This window comes from Myotis brandtii, unplaced genomic scaffold (assembly GCF_000412655.1).
Source record: "Myotis brandtii unplaced genomic scaffold, ASM41265v1 scaffold215, whole genome shotgun sequence".
NCBI lineage: Eukaryota > Metazoa > Chordata > Mammalia > Chiroptera > Vespertilionidae > Myotis > Myotis brandtii.
In genome coordinates, this window is record NW_005358043.1 from 5720723 (window position 1) to 5743635 (window position 22913).

At 37.1% G+C, this 22913-nt stretch overlaps 1 protein-coding gene across 1 annotated transcript in view; it reads right to left on the bottom strand.

The window, feature by feature from the left end:
• PLXDC2 (plexin domain containing 2) overlaps nucleotides 1-22913 on the bottom strand; it is a 451667-nt gene that overhangs the window by 268553 nt on the left and 160201 nt on the right. The window lies entirely within an intron of this gene.

Genomic DNA, 22913 nt, shown 5'->3' on the forward strand with positions numbered 1-22913 from the left:
ACAAAATTTGCCACTGATGCAACAAATGTGGTATATCAAATTTGCAACAAAAATGTAGAGATTAACCATAGGCACAGTTTCTTTAGAAAAAATAATAGCTAAAATTCAAAATTTGTTCTCAAATTTTACCTATGAATTGATAGAGTTTTTGCTTTGCCCTGATCATAGAAAAGTTAATAAAATCTTACAGGCTTTACCTGTATCAAAAAACTAATTTCTCTACCATTTTCAATATTTTCATGAATTCTGACTATCTATTCCACGTAGGTAGGGAGTAGGGATGAATTTGATTCACCAGTGCAGAAAAAAAGCACTGGAGGACATTAATTAGCTCACCATTAAAATGAAATCAGGACATTAATTCCTCCAACTGATAAAGTAAGTGTGCTGTTTCCTTTTTATTTCAACTTTAACACCAACAATTCAGGCTTTTGTTGTATCTTTTCTGTATCCTAATAGCTTAACCATTCCCCTGTATCCATTCTCTTTTCATCCTAGTCTCTCTTGCTCACTTTTGCCAGATATATCTTGAGATAGAGTCAGAGGACCTGATAAAAAAACTTGCACTGGTTCTAATTTATCCACAGGATAAAGACTGGATCTATTAGTCTTGATACTCAAGACCAGGCCAAATGATGTCCCAACCCACCCTTTAAACCTTATACTAAAATGAACTACTCTCCCAACTCCCCAAGTGATCCTTGGACCTGCCTGGCTTATGCCACTCCCTATTCTTAGAATGTCTGCCCTGTTCTTTAAGCCCCAGATCAAGATCCTCTGCTTGATTTCACATCCACCAGACCTTTGTCTGCATTGTCATGACAATTAGATATGCTGACTTACATCACAGGTAATCCCCTCTTTTCTCCCTAGGATCCCACATCAGACACTGCTGCATTAAAGGGAGTTTAATAAAGGTTTGCTGAGAGATGAATGAAAAAAACACATGTCAAGCAGAAGTCTAGGATGACACACAGTTACCTCATAAACTGGTGAATATCCCAAAGGTATTTCTTCTGCCCAGGGGCTGTTTATTTTCCTTCAACCTAGAATTTTGAGCGAACCAATATCTCCCTTCACATTCAACCCCTTAAGCAGGCTGCTGAGTCACTAGGCTATGCAACTTGCCTCTCTAGTCTCAGAGAAAACAGATCCCTCATCTCAGCCCTTTTATTTATTCCTTATCTCTGACTTAGGCATAGCAACCTTGATTATCAAAGTTGAACCATTAGTTAGCCTATAGAACTTTTCCACTTATTTATAATAACAGAGAATTGTGATTGAATGATGGACCCAAATATATAAGTTATAAATTGGTTATAGCCAATGAATTTTACCTCTTAAGACAACTATCCATCACATAATTATTAGCAAACTAATAACTTTTTGCAAGATAGAAATAAAAGGCAAGTAGCAGAATGCAAAAAAAGAACAATTAATCTGCATAATTTAACAACATTAAAATCTACAAACAATTATAAATTAACGACACTATAAATTAACCTGTTTTGTTTTGTTTTAATCATGTTAGCTCAAAAATCTTACTAAGGAAGAAAGGAGTAGTGCAGAACTTGAAGAACCAGGGCACAGCTGCATGCTTTAAATCCAACACATTCTAGGGATTTTATATTTTTCAGGTCCAAGCCAACTTCTGACAAATCCTGCTGTGATGTCGGAATGAAGCTCAGAGGGAGACTCCCATGATAGAACATGTTACTCTAGATTCCTCCGGGCTCCTTCAACACCACTCAGGGGGCCACCAGTGGGACTACAGGCTTGTTCACTTGGAGGTACTTAGAGTTTGCCTCTTCTTCCCCAGAAATCCCTTCCTGAACCATGGTTGTGGGCCACAGAGCTATACAACAGGATTTGGGAATCCAGAAGGTTTAAAATATGTCTTTATGTCTGTGCAATGTAACCAATGGGGAATGCCATAACTGTCTTCTAAATAAAAAGAATAAGCCAAGGAGGTATCTTCATTAGATATGGAGGAGGTTACCACGTGTGCTTCGCAGTTACCCACTGCTATGAAATCTGAAGGATTATGTGAGGTAATCCAACAGAGCCTTTATTATAAACAGGAGGCTTACGTTCACATTACAGTTATGCATAACACAAAGGCATTCACTGTCTGTTTTTTATTCCTTGGTTATGTTTTCCTCATGTGAACTCTTGGAAATGTCACTGTCATCTGTGAAGTGACTTACTGTTCCTAAATTTCAACAAGAACCAGGCTTCTGATTAGGTAGACAGTCGATGCATAAAAAGTATGAGGACCGGCATGAGCAGAAAGTTGGTCCCTAACAATAAATCAGCGATTCATTAACTAAATAAATTAATAAATTACAAGGACTTGACCAAAGCCAATGTTTCAAGATGCTTTCTTCATTTTAGATAATAGATACATGCCTAGTAATGAAAATGCAATATGTGAAGATACAATTTCTCCTGGAGTGGAGGAGGGAAGGCAAGAGGCAGGCTGATGCACACTTCTGGGAATGAGATATGAATCCTACCCACTCCAGCTACTACTTCTTTTCATAATTAAAAATTTAGCCACCATATGCAGCAGACTTCCGCCTTTTAGTTCTCCATATCACTATGGAGAAAACAGAGAAAGTACAGAGAAAGAGACTCTGAATCACACACAGTATATTGTCCTTTGACTTCACATAGTATTTATTTTTCCCCAACTGGGTATTTTATTTTTTTCATTTTTCAAAATGCTTTTACTGATTTTTGAGAAAGAATAAGGGAGAAAGAGATATGAATATCGATGAGAGAGATATATCAATTGGCTACCTTCTCACACCCCTTACCAGAGACCAAGTCTGCAACCTGGGCATGTGCTCTGACCGGGAATCAAACCGGTGACTTTTTAGGTGCATGGGATGACACTCAACTAACTGAGACACACCAGTGAGGGCCGAAACAGGGTATTTTAAATCATGCTGCTGTTTTTCTTATATTTATATGTATCCCATTTTATAGCCAGTCTCAATTGTTATAAGTACAGTAACTACTGTTTCAACAAAGCAAATGCTTTCATGACAAACAACCCAGAGTATAATCAGAACAAAAATTATCTTACCATATTAAATGAAATGTTGGCCAATGGCATACAGGAATCTACAGAAATGTTCCCATCGCATGTTTAAAGACTCTGAGCTATTCGTTTCTTTCCAAACTGAACAGTCTGGCCTTTACACAAAATAATTCTCACTCCCCACCACATTTTCCAAAGAAGCTTTGAGTACAAGACCAGACTTGGAAAGTCATGTTTTTGGACATTATTAGCAATTTAAGTCTTTATCCATCTCTTATCTATCAATGTCCCTATGAATGAACTTTAATTCACTTTCATATCCACTGGGGAGGGGAAGATGGCAGTGGCGTATAATGTCAGAAAGGCTAGTAACATGCTTTTAAAATGAGCATTTTCAGTTCAAACCACGGTTTGGTTTTTGTGGGATTTAATTTCCACTGAACAGAAACCAAGTACAGATGTATCTGATTTCTCCTTAAGGGTTGGTTACGGATGAATGGAACAACTGGAGAAAATGCATCAGAGAAACCCTGGAACAGTGCAGACGGGTGCATCTTGTCTTCCATCCTGTGATTATGATCCCTTTGCATTACAGAAATAAAATGTTTGGTATATTGCAACTTAGGCTAACAAAGTAGAAGCAAACCAAACACTTGTCATAGGTGATCAGCTTACATGCATGTAGAGTATTACAGTTCTAATTAAATAAAGCTGGGAGGTCCTTCAGCTATTAAAAATGTCATCAGCAATGAAGCTAATTTGTGTCTGACCAGGGCTTTTACAGTAACTGATTACTTACAGATGCCAAGTGCCCCAGGGAGCTTTTGCCACCTGTTTTCAATTTTTGGATTGGTAGCCTCGCCCCTACAAACCTTACTGGTCTAACAGTGGGCTGTGCCATCTGTTGCAATGATGTAGATATTTAATCAATAGTTTTTACAGGTTACCATCTACGTTACTCAAAGACGTTTTATTTTAGCTTTTCCCTTATATTCTGCCACCATATATAATATATGAAAAAAATGTTCCCAATGAACTGCACGCTTAAAATGTTACACCCCTACATTCTAGAGTGGTTGATCAAGTCGAAGTGACACTCTCCTCTAAACCAAACGTAGAACTTTTGAAGCAAAGGAGATGTGATGTCATCATATTTAAGCTCTCATGTAATACAGGATTTCCTTCTACCATAAACCTGAATGATTGACTTCACCTTCCATTTGAACCTGCTTACAATCTTAAGAGCAGTCCATTTCTAAATTTAAATAGCTAGCGATCTTACTTAGAACCCTTCCTTACATTGATTGGAGATCTGTCTACTTGTAGCTTCAAATTGCTGATTGTTCTTCTGCCCACTGGAGTGACAACATAAATAAAGTCTAAATCATCACACATATGACAGCCTTTCAAATATTTGAAATAGCCACCTTTTCCCTCAAGTCTTCTTTTCTAGGCTAAATATTCCAAGTTCTTTTGGCTAATTCACATGATATTTGTTCCATTTTCTTCATCGTTTTAGTTGATGTAACTCAAATGTGTTCCATCAACGCCACTGTAAAATCTTTCTCTGAAAATAAACACAAGACTAAATAACACTCCTAACTGGGATGCATTCTTTAATTTTTCCTGGAAACTAAATTGTAAATAAAGCCTAATATGTAGTCTACTCACTTTTAATGCATTATGCTCCATTTGTTGATTCTGTGATTTTTGTTTTCCCCCTTTAAAACAAGAAAGAAAGCAAGGTCTTCCTTTTCTTTAACATGTACTATCAAAGTTGTACCACCTAACAAACTTCAGATTAGTTCAAGATTTTAGGCACACATGAGGGAGGTGATATCTGCAATTATTTTCAGTGCCCTAAAATGTCAATCATACATGTCTCGAATCTTGAACTAATTTTAACCAGTTAGGTATGTTTTTAACATTTTTTCACATATTTTATTTCTTCTTAATATGTTTATTATTATCATTACTAGAGGCCCGGTGCACGAAAATCATGCACTTAGTGGAATGGGGGGGGAGTCCCTCAGCCCGGCCTGTGCCCTCTCCCAGTCTGGGAGCCCTTGGGGGATGTCCGAAGGAATCTACAGAAATGTTCCCATCGCATGTTTAAAGACTCTGAGCTATTCGTTTCTTTCCAAACTGAACAGTCTGGCCTTTACACAAAATAATTCTCACTCCCCACCACATTTTCCAAAGAAGCTTTGAGTACAAGACCAGACTTGGAAAGTCATGTTTTTGGACATTATTAGCAATTTAAGTCTTTATCCATCTCTTATCTATCAATGTCCCTATGAATGAACTTTAATTCACTTTCATATCCACTGGGGAGGGGAAGATGGCAGTGGCGTATAATGTCAGAAAGGCTAGTAACATGCTTTTAAAATGAGCATTTTCAGTTCAAACCACGGTTTGGTTTTTGTGGGATTTAATTTCCACTGAACAGAAACCAAGTACAGATGTATCTGATTTCTCCTTAAGGGTTGGTTACGGATGAATGGAACAACCGGAGAAAATGCATCAGAGAAACCCTGGAACAGTGCAGACGGGTGCATCTTGTCTTCCATCCTGTGATTATGATCCCTTTGCATTACAGAAATAAAATGTTTGGTATATTGCAACTTAGGCTAACAAAGTAGAAGCAAACCAAACACTTGTCATAGGTGATCAGCTTACATGCATGTAGAGTATTACAGTTCTAATTAAATAAAGCTGGGAGGTCCTTTAGCTATTAAAAATGTCATCAGCAATGAAGCTAATTTGTGTCTGACCAGGGCTTTTACAGTAACTGATTACTTACAGATGCCAAGTGCCCCAGGGAGCTTTTGCCACCTGTTTTCAATTTTTGGATTGGTAGCCTCGCCCCTACAAACCTTACTGGTCTAACAGTGGGCTGTGCCATCTGTTGCAATGATGTAGATATTTAATCAATAGTTTTTACAGGTTACCATCTACGTTACTCAAAGACGTTTTATTTTAGCTTTTCCCTTATATTCTGCCACCATATATAATATATGAAAAAAATGTTCCCAATGAACTGCACGCTTAAAATGTTACACCCCTACATTCTAGAGTGGTTGATCAAGTCGAAGTGACACTCTCCTCTAAACCAAACGTAGAACTTTTGAAGCAAAGGAGATGTGATGTCATCATATTTAAGCTCTCATGTAATACAGGATTTCCTTCTACCATAAACCTGAATGATTGACTTCACCTTCCATTTGAACCTGCTTACAATCTTAAGAGCAGTCCATTTCTAAATTTAAATAGCTAGCGATCTTACTTAGAACCCTTCCTTACATTGATTGGAGATCTGTCTACTTGTAGCTTCAAATTGCTGATTGTTCTTCTGCCCACTGGAGTGACAACATAAATAAAGTCTAAATCATCACACATATGACAGCCTTTCAAATATTTGAAATAGCCACCTTTTCCCTCAAGTCTTCTTTTCTAGGCTAAATATTCCAAGTTCTTTTGGCTAATTCACATGATATTTGTTCCATTTTCTTCATCGTTTTAGTTGATGTAACTCAAATGTGTTCCATCAACGCCACTGTAAAATCTTTCTCTGAAAATAAACACAAGACTAAATAACACTCCTAACTGGGATGCATTCTTTAATTTTTCCTGGAAACTAAATTGTAAATAAAGCCTAATATGTAGTCTACTCACTTTTAATGCATTATGCTCCATTTGTTGATTCTGTGATTTTTGTTTTCCCCCTTTAAAACAAGAAAGAAAGCAAGGTCTTCCTTTTCTTTAACATGTACTATCAAAGTTGTACCACCTAACAAACTTCAGATTAGTTCAAGATTTTAGGCACACATGAGGGAGGTGATATCTGCAATTATTTTCAGTGCCCTAAAATGTCAATCATACATGTCTCGAATCTTGAACTAATTTTAACCAGTTAGGTATGTTTTTAACATTTTTTCACATATTTTATTTCTTCTTAATATGTTTATTATTATCATTACTAGAGGCGAGGAGGGAGAGGCTCCCGCCGCTGTGCTCACCAGCCATGAGACCGCGTCTGGCTGACCACCAGGGGGCAGCTCCTGTGTTGAGCATTGAGGCGGAGGAGGGAGAGGCTCCCGCCGCCGCTGTGCTCACCAGCCATGAGACCGATTCTGGCTGACCACCAGGGGGCAGCTCCTGTGTTGAGCACTGCCCCCTGGTGATCAGTGTGCGTCGCAGCAACCGGTCATTCCACCGTTAGGTCAATTTGCATATTAGCCTTTTATTATATAGGATAGTTGTTTTTCCTTAACATGCTTATTCTACCTTTTCTAGTTTGAACATGGTATGTTTTTAAATTCTCATCTGAGGATATGTTTTTTATTGATTTTAGAGAGAGAAGAAGGGAAATTAAGAGAGAAAGAGAGAGAAACATCAATCTGTTGCCTCCCGGCCCCCACTGGGGATTGAACCTGCAACCTAGATATGTGCCCTGACCCAGAATTGAACCTGCAACTTTTTTGGTGCACAGGACAACACTCCACTCCAACTGAGCCACCTAATGGGGCTGAACATGGTGTTCCTTACAATAAGGAATGAAGCAGGAAATAAATTAAGTGGTATTCCTGGGTCTGAGCTCAAGTAATTAAATAATAGTGGTCTGAGCCCATTTTGTTCATTTGGTTATTTATTTTCCTTTACAAATGCCCATACTTTTCTGAATGCATCCAGACATAATTCAGTTAATATCATTTCTTTTCACTTGTGTTTGATAATATTTCCATCTTTCCATCTTCTGGACATATGTTTTGAAAATCTAGCCCAACATGGGAGTCTAGATGAACTAATATTGGTCCCAAAGTTGCCGAATACCCTTTTTGCTCAACAAACCCATTTGTGATTTTGTTACCTCAACACAATTAAGAATGAAGCAGTTAATAGAAAAAGGTAGTGTCCTATGCATTGCACTAAAACACATATGTAAGAAGTGGGTTTTTGCTCTTTACAGGTAAGGAATGTGATGGTTTCATTATGGTCACATTTTATACAAGGTAAGCTGCCCCAAAGGCATATAAAACATGCAGCATAAAACAAGTTTTGCCAGAGGTTGCCATCTGTTAGCACTGATGAAGACAGTCTGGGATTTATGTCACGACAGGCCATTCAGAGATCCAAAATGTGGCTATGCATATAGCTACCCCAAGACCGGCTGCCACAGTTGCATTGCTACATCCTCAGAGTCCTTCCCCCAATGGTTACCCTTGCCTCTGCATTCCCCACCTGCCTGTGTTAGGGAAAATGTTAATGCAATTGATCTCTTCTCTGAGAGGCCTGCTCTCTAATTATGGGCCTTAGCACAATTGAAAAAGCTCTGGCCTAGTTTGGCTGAACTTGGGTGCTAAAGCCTTAAAAAAAGACAAAGGGATGGAGGTAGGGAAGTAACTAGTAATAAGATGCAAGACTACTAGTATATGCTAAGCTCATGAGACAAGAGAATGGGATAAAATAAGCTCATATTTCTCCCATCTGAGTGTAGACGTAATATATAAACATAAAACAGAACAACTCTGATGTTTTCTTCTGTTCCTTTACCAAAAAGGCAAAAATGAGTGTGCTGAATATTACTGACATTTCACTTCTTGGTTTACAGTGGAGCCATTTAAAAATGCAAACCAAATTTTAATATGTATCTATTTAAAGAGAGAGAGAGTGAGAGATTATTTAGTTTGGGTTTGGTGTTTGTGTCGTGTTTTAGTTCCTGCAGTTCTATAGTTATATGTTTCTCTGACTTGTAATCATGGCAATCATAAACTAGTTTTACCCAGTTCAGAAAAGTTATTCAAGGTTTACTTGTCCCATTTAGCTGATATCTACGAGAAGCACTTGATAGAATTCAGAATGGAATCTTATTAGTGAGAACGGCATTGTAAATCCACTTGAGGACTACTGGGATAATGAAACAGGAGCTTCATTCCAAAACTAGGGCATGCAGCACAGTGTTAATAATAGCTGTTCTGGGGCACACTGTAGAATCTGAAGGTGATCATCCTGATTCCTGAGAATCAACATATAGGTGCTTTCATTCAATCCTGTAACAAAAAATTTTTTTGCAGAGAATTCTATGCTCTTGAGGACCTGGGGAGTCTAAGCACATGCAGAGATAGGCTTCCTCATTGTCTCTGCTTCACCGAAGCCAGGGGATTTGCTGGTACCATAGACATGACTTTCTTATTTAAGACACAGATGTCATGTTATTTTGGCCATGAGCTAACACAGGTCATGTGGGAATTGCTTGTCCTAAGGAATCCCAGATTTTGCACTAAGAAAGTAAGGTGATGAAAAAGGTAAGTTTAATATGCCTCATGACATAAGACAAAAGGCACATACCTACATTTCCAGGGAAAGTACAAAAACAAACTGGCCAACAGTCCACACCAACCTTACAGAATTGTCTGGAGACTCTATGGCTGTGATAGGACTCCTTCCTAAAAGAGCTTGTACTCTTGAAACTCTGCTGCACTGATCACAGCTAAGTCAGGCTATTTTATTATTATTATTGTTAATCTTCACCAGAGGATATGCTTTTAGAGGGAGGAAGAGAGAGAAAGAGAGAGAAACATTCATATGACAGAGAAACATCAATTGGTTACCAGTATGCACCTTGATGAGGGATTGAACCTGCAACCTAGGTATGTGCTTGACTCGGAATTGAACCCAAAACATTTTGGTGTATGGGACGGTGCTCAAACCAACTGAGCCATGGGGCCAGGGCAGTCAGGTTATCTTAATGCAGAGTGCAGAGAAATTTTTAGGAAGTTAAAGAATCTAGTTTAATAGAGACCTCAAGCAAAATGATGCTCTTTAAAAAAAACACAAAAAAACAATTATTTAATGTTGCTCCGAAGTGCATGCACTATTGTAGAAAAGTGCCAAATTTCCCAATTTTTCATTATGCAATATCCAAAATCTCACATATCAAGTATTGTCTCTGAACTGGAAATCTGCGCCCAGGAAGTGTGCTGTGGCATTCTCTTGGGAACAGCACTTGTTAATGAGTGAGGAAAGCAAGAAGATTAAGCAGAGGGACAAATTCAACTGTGATGCAGTTCCAACAGAGGCCTGGGGTGATTACAGCAGCAGCCCGGAGCCAGAGCTGGGATGGCTTCTCAGAGTTGACCCCTGTGGAGGCACAGAAACCAATTCTAGTTCCTATTGTTAACTAAACACTATGCTAAGGTTTAAAGATAATGAAGGAAGCCCTAGCCGTTTTGGCTCAGTGGGTAGAGCATCAGCCCAAGGACTGGAGGATCCTAGGTTCAATTCCAGTCAAGGGCACATACCTGGGTTGCAGGCTCAATCCCTTGCATGTGGCCCTGGTCCGGGCGTGTGCGGGAGGCAGCCAATCAACGTGTCTCTCTCACATCAAAGTTTCTCTCTCTCTGTATCTCCCCTCCCATCTACTCTCTCTAAAAATCAATGGAAAAATATCCTAGGGTGAGGATTAACAACAACAACAACAAAAAGTGCTTGCCCTCAAGGAGGTCATGGTCTAGTGGGACAGACAGACATGCAAACAATCATGACACAATGCCGGGTGACAAGTGCTATAATAATGGGGAGGGACCCTGTGCTAGGGGAGTCACCAAGAACACAACCCACAGCTCACAGGCATTCCTACGAAGATACTGCTAGGATGCTATGCATTTAGGTTTCCTTTAGTGATGATCGATGAGTTCTAACTGCTTTTGGTATATTGCTTCAGTTGAATTTCTGAGTTATTCTATAGGATTGAAAAATGGAGAAGGATTTAATACATTGCATAGAAGTGGGAAGCTAAGTTGTTTGGAAAAGGCCCAATCCTGACACTTCTTTTTGCTCATATAGAGAATCTGAGGATTCTCTTCCTTCTTGCTATACTCATTCACCTGAAAGCAAACAAACATAAAACTATAAGCCTCTCTGGTGCACTGAAGCCAGCTCTCAGAAATCAACTGTGTGCACCTCTAGCCAACTCCATTTTTCAGTGATGCCTACGTGGCCGCTTGAAATTGGTCATGTTAGGAACACTAGCACCAAGGAAACTGGCCAATGCTACAAATCAAGACTATTTCCTTTGAGAGCCAGTTGCTAAACATTTACTGGCACAACATTGCTTTTAACTGATAATACTTTCGCAGTAAATTTTTTTCCTATTTGCTGCATTCTCTGCATATCACTCAATAATGAATTAACAATGTTTGCACTTCCACAGGAGTGCTTTCAGAAGCACTTACCTAGAAGGTAAAAAAAAAAAACAAAAAAAAACCTACTGCCACCTTCCCAAAGAACCAGAGGACAAACTCGTTTTCTGACTTTCAGAAATTACCTAAAACCTAAAGAAACAGAAGCGTGGCTCTAATCAGTGATAATCAAAAGGGCTCTTCAGACATTTCCCTCACTTCCCCAAGATCTGTGTCCTTGGTTCAAGTACTCCAAACGCCAGGAGAAAATAACAGTAATGAAAAGTGGTCAGGACCTGCCTTATGGGATCTAACAGTGTGTTATTTCCGATTTCAAGAAAAAAGAATGTGCTGTGGAATACTCTAAAGTTTATTTCTGAAATACTGTAAGCCTGCCATAGAAGATGAGTTACCGGCAGAGAGTACAGAGCACAAAGGGGTCTCCCAGAGAAAGGGGAGGGGAGAGCTCTGAGCCCCAATCTATTATGCAATCAGGAGAAAAACATTTATAAACAATTTATAGGTAAAGATGGCCACAAATACGTCAGTGAAAATGACAAGAAAAAGTCAAAACAAGCGCCCTAAAATATGAATAAATCATATAATCAAATGACATTAACAGGTCAGGACCAGTATAGAGTAAATGCTACACTTCTCAATATTTAAACCTGTAGTTCTTAATCCATAGCTCGTACTGCTTTCATTTATCAAAAAATATTTTAATGTCTATCAAAAACTGCCCAATTTGGTTAATTCTTTAAAAGTTAGATATATTATAATACTGAATGTAAACTTTAATTAAAAAATAAAATTAGAATTAAAAATATAATATAAAACAATTAAAAATTTAGAAGTGTCTTATTTTACTTTCAAGGTGACTTGGGCACACAAAAATATTACACACTTTTTAAAATTTAATGGAAAAGTGACCATTACTAAGTCATTTATTCAGTGAATTAAGGCAGTGGTCGGCAAACTCATTAGTCAACAGAGCCAAATATCAACAGTACAATGATTAAAATTTCTTTTGAGAGCCAAATTTTTTAAACTTAAACTATATAGGTAGGTACATCGTTATTAACTTAATTAGGATACTCCTAAGGCTTAGGAAGAGCCACACTCAAGGGGCCAAAGAGCCGCATGTGGCTCTCGAGCCGCAGTTTGCCAACCACGGAATTAAAAGGTCGGTTCTTTAATACTGACACCTATTATCACTCGCATTTAAGCAGTTTCTGATTTTTATTTAGAGCAGTGCAGGGTGGGTAAAAGTAGGTTTACAGTTGTTCATATGGAGGATAATACAATAATTAATAAATGATAACATAAAAATAAACTTTGTATTTTGGGAAATCACAACTGGAAACCTACTTTTGCCCAATCCTGTAGTTCTGGAAGTGTGGTTTCAAACTAGCAGCATCACCTAGACACCTGTTAAAATGCAAATTCCTGAGACTCATCTTAGAACTACTACTAGTAAACCAGACTATCATTGACAACACTGTATTGTATAACTGAAATTTACTAAGAGAGAACATACATGTTCTCACCAATAAATAAATAAATAAATAAATAAATAGCTAATGTCAAGGTGATGGATGTGTTAATTAACGCCTTTTCTAATGTATACATATATCAAGTCATCTCATTGTACAATATCTCACAATCTTATTTGTCAATAATATCTCCAATAAAGCTGGAAAAATAAATTAATTAAATAAGAAAACTTAAAAACAAAGTAGTTGTGGAGTCCAGTGACCTGTAGTTTGAAAAGCTCTGCAGGTGACTCTGATCTCCATAAAGTTCAGGAATCACTGATTTAAGATGAAAAAGATGAATTAGGGTAAATGCTAATTCAAGCAAAGATGGAGTCACACATGGCACATGCGAGGGCACAGATTATGTCTGTCCTGGCTGTATCATTAGTATCTTCCACAGTGTCTGGCTCATGGTCAGGGCCAGTACATATTTCCTGAATGACCAGCCTCCATTTGCTGTCTTTATCAGTTAAAGAAACAGTGCTAACTGAGCACATCAGAAATCCGCAGGCTTTATTGCCTTGAATGTAATTCAGTCGGGGTCCAACTTTAAAATCCATTTGATCACTATTCACCCTATTACTATTGTAGATGGAGTCCTATTTCAATCAAGTGATCAAGAATCTATTTCTTTTCACTGTAAGTTCTCCAGGGAAAATGGTCAGACATGAAAACACCTACATGCACTAAATTCAACACGATTTCACTTGCAAGGTTTATCCCCTTATTTCTTGAAACAAGTATTTCCCCTACAAAAACAAAAAAAACAAAAAAAGCTTACTAAACTTCAGCTTTATGGTAGGAAAAACACCGTGATTCATTTCTTTCCACATTTAAACATACACATAGGTGTCTAATCACAAAAAAGTCACCTCATATCCACGGGAAAAGGAATATGTGGTCCGTATCAATTGTTTTGAAAAAGGGTATAGGAGAAATGATCATTAGAGCAAGTTCTCCATTCAAGTTTACAGCAATTGGCACACCAGGAAATGGATTCTTTAATTTTATAGGCAACTGCTTCTCAGCAAGTGCATGATATATCATTTTGGGGGGCTTTGTGGCCTGGCAAAGACATCACCAGTGCAATGCAATGTAGCTCTTATTCAGAAATCAAGACAGACCCTGATGAGGCCAAATTGACTCTGTTCATAGGTCACTGAAATGCTTCCCAGAGAAAACATTCCTCCAAGACAGCGGTTCTCAACCTGTGGGTCGCGACCCCTTTGACGGTTGAGTGACCCTTTCACAGGGGTCGCCTAAGACCATCCTGCATATCAGATATTTACATTACGATTCATTACAGTAGCAACATTACAGTTATGAAGTAGCAACGAAAATAATTTTATGGTTGGGTCACAACATGAGGAACTGTATTTAAAGGGCCAGAAGGTTGAGAACCACTGCTCCAAGACCTCTCTGTTTAACATGCCACCCAAACATCTCTGCGTGTTAACTGTACGTCAGTGCCATGTGACTCATTTGGATGATGCCTTCATTAACAGAGCTGGCTTTGAGGTCTTCCATAACCTGGCTCACATCATGAATTCCAGAACTTATCTTGCTGAACCTTCTTTTGTGTTTAGTGTAATGTGTGTCACTTGTATGAGATTTTGCTAATATCTCTTTTCTCACAAGGTTTCTTTAACATTGCACATGCATCAGAAACTTAACAGAATGCTAAGAACAAGAGGTTTTTTTAAATTAGACATATTCAAATGTGCTTAAGGCTCCATAACAATCCAAATGTGCACTAACATTGAACATTGATGCCCCACTATCCCATTTGTTTGCATTGCTATGATCCTTGTTGATACATTCAGTGAATCAATAGCTTATAGTCAGATCTTGAAAATAATGGGTTTGCACAGTATACATTGCTGCTATTGTGTTACATCTGCGTAATCATTCAATTTGAGATTCCTCATTGGTGTGCAAGAAAATTCAGAGGTACTATCCATAAACACTACAGAATTTTGTTGTAAATCCAAACAGGAAACATCCTGCTAACAACAGCTAAGTAAATTCAAACAAAGTGCCATGCTGTAGAGTCATAACCAGCAGCTTCCAGAACTGCCTGGCAAAATAGATGTACAATTTAAGATGAGATATCGCAGCTCAAGACAAGTAACTTACTGATGCTCTGCTTGCTAAAGCACTAAAATAACTAGTACATTCTTTAGTCTCAAGGGCCAGTGAGCTATGTACCTTGATGATTTGTATTCCAAACGATTATGCAAAATGGCAGTTGAGGAGTAATAAGTTGCTCAAGGCCTCTGCAAATAGACTTTGTGTAGCTGACATAGTTGAATATAAAACTTTTATTGTAATGTGGTTGGGGGTGAAATGTGTACTCTGTCACCACCATTCCTTAGTCAGAGTGGAAGGGGACTATCTTTGCTTGGAAAATATCTTAAATGTTTGATAATATGAGTGCAAGATAATAGGGGTTGGATCCATGCCTCTTCGGAGTATTAGAAGAGAATCATTCTACCTTCATGGTGAAGAGATGAATATAAGAGAATAGAGGAGAAAATAGGGTGAAAAAAGGAGAGAGAATCTAGCAAGATCATGAGGCTCCATCCTCACAAATATGAAGTGTCCAAAAGGTACTACAACAGAGATGATATCTGTTCCATTTTGCTAGTTGTTGTTTCTGCTTTATAAACCCCTTCTCCAAAATTCACCCTCCATAAGTATTAGTAAAATCATTGTGTTTTTGGTCAGTGGTCTTTGTGGGGTTTCAAAGATGGTGCTGATTTTCACATCTATGCCACACAGCACAGTACAGAGAAAATACGCAGGAAATAAAACTTAAAAAGCTAGAGGTACAGAAAATATCCTAGAAATTTTCAAAAATCCTGGCAATAGCTCTACATTTCTTCTATCGGTCATAGAACTGGGTGTTGAACAAAAACTCACCCTAGATCTTCAAGATATATGGGTCCCTAAGATTCTATTTGGTTTACTGATAGTTCTACCTTCTAAAGAAATCTGACACCCCTCTGAGGGGATTCTATAAGAGAATCAGGTCCCAGGCTTAGAATAAAGATCTTTGTGATTTTCTCTACGTTAACGTATATTTCAGATATGAATATTTCTCAATTTAATTTAAATAAATATTAAGGGTACAAGGTATTTCAAGACTTTTAAATTAAGACATGAACTCTCAACTCACAGTAACCATAAATTTAATGAAAACCTGGACAAGATTCTTGCTAAAATGCAAATACACTCACTACTTTAATGCTGGTTGTTTTTCTCTCAGAGATAAATCATTTTTAGTAGCTTTTTATCAAAAGGTAACATTCCATTCAATTATTTCTAAAAGCAAAGGCTTTGATTTCATTTCCCTTTTTTATTAGAAATGTGTTTCTCAGAAACACCAACATTATCATTCCAGGTTATCTTTATTATCCCTCCCTTAAAATCATTCCACAATTTTGTAAGATAAGAAGGGTTCATTGTATAGATAGTTGAATTATTTTTATGAAAGGAATGGTAATCCTGGGTAAATTGCTTCACATTTTAGGATTAATTTCTCCACTGGTAAAATGAGCATTCAGTGACAGCTAAGGTCCAAATTTAGGTTCATTTCTTCCCTCTGTTCAGGAATCAGAAAGATACTTGGCTTTCTGTTTCTAATAAGAAACATGTCTGCAATAGGCCACAGACACGGAATCCATGGTCTGCAAAGCAGCTGCTTAGGACTCAAAATTTCTCCTGCTGACCATAGGATGAGAGGTCTTGACAACTTGGCAAATGGCTTCACTTACTTCCCTGGGAACAAGGTCTCGGCCAGTGTGGGAGCTTAATTTAAAAAACAATAATATAAAAAAAAAAAACTGACACGATGCTTATCTGATCTAGGGTTAAACACATTTTTTTTTGAGATGATCTATTCTGTCTTTATACCGAATTTAAAAAAACATACACACAAAAAACCACTCCCTTCTGCAAACTAATTCTGAACAACAACAAAAAGGCAATTGTGGAATGAACTTCAAGTATTGGGCTATATCACAGCCTTGGAGAAGAGGTACTAAACCCTAAATGCCCTGGCCACTACTACTTCAGATATAATTTCAATCAAATTTAGAAAGAGAGGACATCTGGTTACAAAGACACTTGGTTTTATCAGACACTACTGAATAGTCAAAGAAGAAATGTCAGTTTTCCAGTTCTGATTTACATAATATTTATGTGTCAAAGGACAGTATAGTCAATAAGTTATAATGATTTCTTTTATGTCTTCAGCCTTTATTACTTTTTGGATCAAGCACATAGTGAGTGATCAGGAACTTTATCTTGGTTCCGGGAGGTCAAACATTACCTCTCCACAATAGTAATTGTCTAACAGGAGCCTCATCAGTATACAACTGATTTTACCCTGAGATGACAAAGAAATAGATGATTAACCCCATCAACTCTTCTTTATGAAATACCAGAAATATGCATAGAAACAACAATTTTCAGTATGTGTTACCCCAAGAAGAAATCAGGTCTAATGAAAAACAAGTTAGACTTATAGTTAAGAAGTGAGCTTACAAGGATATGCAGATGTAAATCAGCCAATCTCAAAGGGATAGTCTAAGTATTTAGTCACCAGGAGATGAAAATCAGAAAAGAAGATGTGTATGTGCTGGCCTTTGTAGTATCAACTAATATACAGAAAAGAAACCAAGACTGCATAGATCTCAAATTCTAAAAAATAAATCTCACTGTCCCAATAGCTTTCATTTCAGAAATCATATTGTATTGCTAAGGAACATGAACACAGAATATAAATTAGTACGAGTTTTCTGAAGATAGTTTGGTAACATGTATTAATATTCACATACCCTTGATCCATCAAGACCATAAGCATGTCCCTACTAGGGGCCTGGTTACATATTATGACACAATAAGTTCATGCAACTCTACACTTCCATAAAAGTGATTTTTCCATGTTGTGATATGGAAAAAAGGTATTTTCAACTTATTATTGAGTCAAAAAAACTTATACAATTTATGCAACTTTTATGAAACTATATACATATAATCTAAAGATACATAGGAATGAAAAGCTGTCTGGAAATATGAGTATGAAAATATTAAAAGTGGTTACATCTGAATATAAAAAAACAAGTGTCTTTATTTGTATGTATTAAACCTGTATTTCACATGTTCTTACTACAAGCATTTACCATTTGTAGAGTCAACAAAAACTACAAGAAGATCAATCCTTTTTACAATGTGAAGCACATCAGTAGTGTATTCTATTGGCTCTAAAATTAATCTCCACATGGTCTTAGTTGGAAGACTAGGATTAGAGATAGAACTAACTTGGTGCTAGTTTGCTTTTGAACTCAAGCTCCATTTTTTAAAGAAAGCATGTATATCTTTTACATAATTGGTGAAATTTCCAACTGTTGAATTTTATAAACTAAGTATGCCTAATAGAAGGGACATTCTTGCTGACATTTTAGCAAATTATGCAAATGTCCATAGAGTAGATATCTGAAATTGTTCTTCAGTTAAAAAGAATTATTCCCAGTAGCACATCTTAATTGCTAATATTTCTTAAGTTTTACTACCTGCACTATAACACAGGGGTCATTATGGAAACTTATGACAAAAATATGAACAGTAACAAAATAATATGTCACTCTAGATAGCCTCATAATGTGCTCCATGAGACAGAATTTTGCCACTACTATAAAGTGTCGCCACTTATAGCATGCACACAATTTAAGAGTTGCTGTCATTATATATTCTATTACAATTCTTTCACCATATTCATGACTGTAGAGTCCCTGGACTTTGAGCATTTTTAAAATGCACATGTTCTCCTTGTGTCTACTGTGAGTTATATTATTAAAATATGTTGATAATAAAATTCTGAGTTTGAAAGACGAGCCAGAGAAACCTACATAGTCCATTTATCTTCTGGACAAGTGTAATGGAGAGAAGGGGGCATGTTACCCTTCACTCTTCCCCAGCAATGTGACATGGCTTCACTAGAGAGGGGGCATTTCCACAGCAGAAAAGGGTTCATTGCTGTTGAGAGAAAACAGAAAAGTCAAAAGGAAAATGTTCGAAGGATACTTCAAGTAAAGTATAGAAAGGCTTCATGGTATATAACGTAGAAAATAAGGAATATGCAAAATGAATTTTTATTTTGGTTTGTTTAGTATTTGATAACTTACAAAGAATATAGCATGTTCGTTAGAGAGAAGAAACCTAAGAGCTGTCATTAACTAATTTAACCTAATGACCGGAAAATAGTTTAACCAACTATCCATCAATTTTAAGCACAAATGAATGTAGTGAACCCTGTTAGGAATAGCCACGAAGTGATCTCTGTGCATATGGGGCAATGCCCCCCGCCCCAGTAAGCCTGTCCGGGTCCCCGTCATTAGAATCCACTGCTCCCATTGCCTTCAGACCTCTCTATCACACCCTTGTGTGTTACTGCACCTAGGCTTGCATGTGCCCATTTCTCGAATGGGTTACAAGTTGGCAGCCAGCTGGAAGCATTAGAATTACAGATATATTTTGTCTGTCAGTGATAATGTTTCAATGAAATGAGTTTAAATGCCTTTGTGTAGGGTACACAGGGCTTGTTTTAACGCCCCATTGTCTTATTCTAGGATACTACACACCATCACTACCACTTTGGGACCTAAAGGGTCTTGAATTAACCATGAACTTGAAAGCAAGACTCTGTCTTCCTTATACTGACTTTCACCACCCAGCATAGTAACTGACTCACAACAAAACTGTAATACATTTTGTGAATAAAGAAATAATAAGAAATGTTAACTAGACTGCAAAAACATCGAGGGTGCTGTAGATTTGGGAAATAATGATGTTCCTTTTGTTTGGGATGCTCATTTTCTGAATAACCACAGGTCAAGCTTCTGCACATTCCTTAGGATTAAACTTAAATGCCAACCTTTCAATAAGGTCAGGCCTAACCTTGTATATAACACTGCAAACTGGCCTCACTCCACTCTGGCCTCCCCAGGCCCCATGCCCTGCTATCCCTCACCTGTTTTTCCAAAGCCCATATTTCCTTATATATTTACAATTTATAGACAGACTCATTTGTTATGTTTGTTATTTGTGGCCTCTGCACTAAGAATGTACACTCTAAGAAAGCAGGGATTTTTGTCTCTGATTCACTGTTGTGTTCCAGACACCGAGAGCAGGGCTGAGCAGGCAGTGGGTGCTCAGGGAATAATTGCCTTATTCGTCAATGGAGGTGTAACGAAAACGTGTTGTTGGTGGAAGAGTTTCTTCCTCTGTCTTGATTCTTTTTCTGGAGTTACTCATTCTAAGGCTTGGGAGGAGGGAAGGTGAGAAAAGTGTATCACTGTCTTTCCCCAAATCTAAAGAAAACCACATCTAGACATGATGGTTAAATTGTTGAATACCAAATATTAAAATCAAAGCTTCAAAGCCACGGAGAAAAACAGGCACCTTACTTACATGGGAAAAGTGATAAGAATGATGGCTGACACCATCAAAAATGACAAAAATTGGAAAATAATGAAGCAACATCTTTGATGAAGGGGGGGGAATATCAACGAAAATGCTCAATCAAAGCACTATATATAAAGAAAACTTTGAATTTAAAAAATGAAGGTCAAATAAAGATATTTTCAAGTAAATTAAAACTGAGAAAAACTGAAGTTTATCTACAAAATAATGCTAGACAGAAACTCAGATCTATAGGAAGGAAAGAGGAATAAGAAGGATATTCTATATAATAAAAGCCTAATATGCAAATCGACCAAATGGCTGAACAACGGGCAGAACAACCAGTCATTATGACGAGCACTGACCACCAGGAGGCAGATGCTCATTGCAGGAGCTGCCCCTAGTCCACAGGCCCCAGGCCAGCCCAAGGTGAGTGCCAGTGGGGGCCCGCGATTGCCCCACTTGTCGCACCACAGATCGGCCCTGATCGCCAGCCAGGACTAGGGACACCACCCATGCATGGATTTCATGTACCGGGCCTCTTGTTCATACATAAAGTGATATAATATTCACTCAAATAATTCTACTAGGCTTTGATAACTTCAACTGCATATTATAATCCATAGAACAAGAATAAATAAAGAAGAATAGCTAAAAAGCCAATAGAGCATATAAAAATATTTAAAAATATTCAGTTAATACAAAGGAAGGCAGAAATGAAATAAATGGTGGGGGCCCGCGATTGCCCCACTTGTCGCACCACAGATCGGCCCTGATCGCCAGCCAGGACTAGGGACACCACCCATGCATGGATTTCATGTACCGGGCCTCTTGTTCATACATAAAGTGATATAATATTCACTCAAATAATTCTACTAGGCTTTGATAACTTCAACTGCATATTATAATCCATAGAACAAGAATAAATAAAGAAGAATAGCTAAAAAGCCAATAGAGCATATAAAAATATTTAAAAATATTCAGTTAATACAAAGGAAGGCAGAAATGAAATAAATGGGAATATAAAGTAGATAGGACAAATAGAAAACTAAGAAGAAATTTCACTTAAGCCAACCATATAAATAATTACATTACATTTAAATATACTAACTTCAAATTAAAAAGCACACTGTTAAATTGGATTTTTTTTTAAAGAATCAAATAATATGATGTCCATAGGAGACACACCATATATATAAAGACACAGAGGGTTGAAAAGTAAAAGGGTGACTAAAGATATACTGTACAAAAACTAATTTTGTGTACCTATTTCACTGTCAGTCAAAATTGATTTCAGGACTTGGGGGTATAATCAGAAATAAAAAGGGTCTCTGCTTCATGATAATATGGCCAATTCATCAAGAAGACAAAACAATCCTATGTGTATATATCCCATATAAATAAACTTTAAAATACGTAAAGTAAAATATGACAGAACTAGAAGAAAAAAAAAGTCTAAAATTAAAGATGGACTTATATTTTCTTCTTTTAGTATTTCCTAGAACAAGTAGACACAAGCAATATTATTAAAGATAACCTTTATAAACAATTTAATTTAATTGACATTTAAAGAACCTACAATGACCAACTGCAGAATATATGTCCTACTCAAGGACACATGGGCTATTCAACAAGATATACTATATGCTAGTATAACACAGTCATAATATTTTCAGAAAAAAATAATCATACAGTATATATTGTTTGACCACAGTGGAATTAATTTAGAAATCAAGTATACTATAGGCCTAATAGGAAATTACAAGGGAAATCTGAAATGCTTTAAATTGTATGATACTGAAAACAGAATGCCAACATTGATGAAATGCAGTTAACACAGTCTTTGGAGGGAAGTTTAATAGCCTTAAATACTTATTTTAGAAAAATATAGAGTGGGAAATCAGTGATCTGTGCTTACATCTCAGGAAGCCACAATGGAGGAAACAAATTAAAACAAAAGGAATGAAATGGGAATAAAATAACTCTACTCATGGAAAACCTTTTTATTTCAAGAGCCATATTTGAGATTTGCCAATTTGCAGGTATAATTTTTATAAAACAGTTAAATGGATTACTAGAGTTCAAGTAAAAAATTAGGGCTATACAAACATATGAATGGAAATAGTATTATAAACAAACAAACAAAAACATATCAAATTGGAAAATAATTTTGCAATCTTTTTCTACCTTCTAAATATAACCAGCCCAGCCATTGTGGTCAGTTGAGCATTGGCCTATGAACCATGAGGTCAAGGTCTGATTCCCAGTCAGGTCACCTGTATGGGTTACAATCTTGAGTCCCAGTAGGAAGTGTGAAGGAAGGAGCCAATTGATGATTCTCATCCTCTCTCTCTCTCTCTCTCTCTCTCTCTGCCTCTCTTCCTTCCTCTCTGAAATCAATAAAAATATATTTTCAATAAAATAAAAAAGACTATTAAATGCTGGAATTCTACATAGATTTGAATGACAAATATTTTGCCTGCCTGTAAAAAACTAAGCTACTAAAGAAAAAAAACTATCATGACAGAGTGAGCAGTAATGTGGTTATTAAATGGGCTGCTCTAGTCACCAAACTGATGAATATTTAGCCTGCCTGTAAAAAACTAAGCTACTAAAGAAAAAAACTATCATGACAGAGTGAGCAGTAACGTGGTTATTAAATGGGCTGCTCTAGTCACCAAACTGATT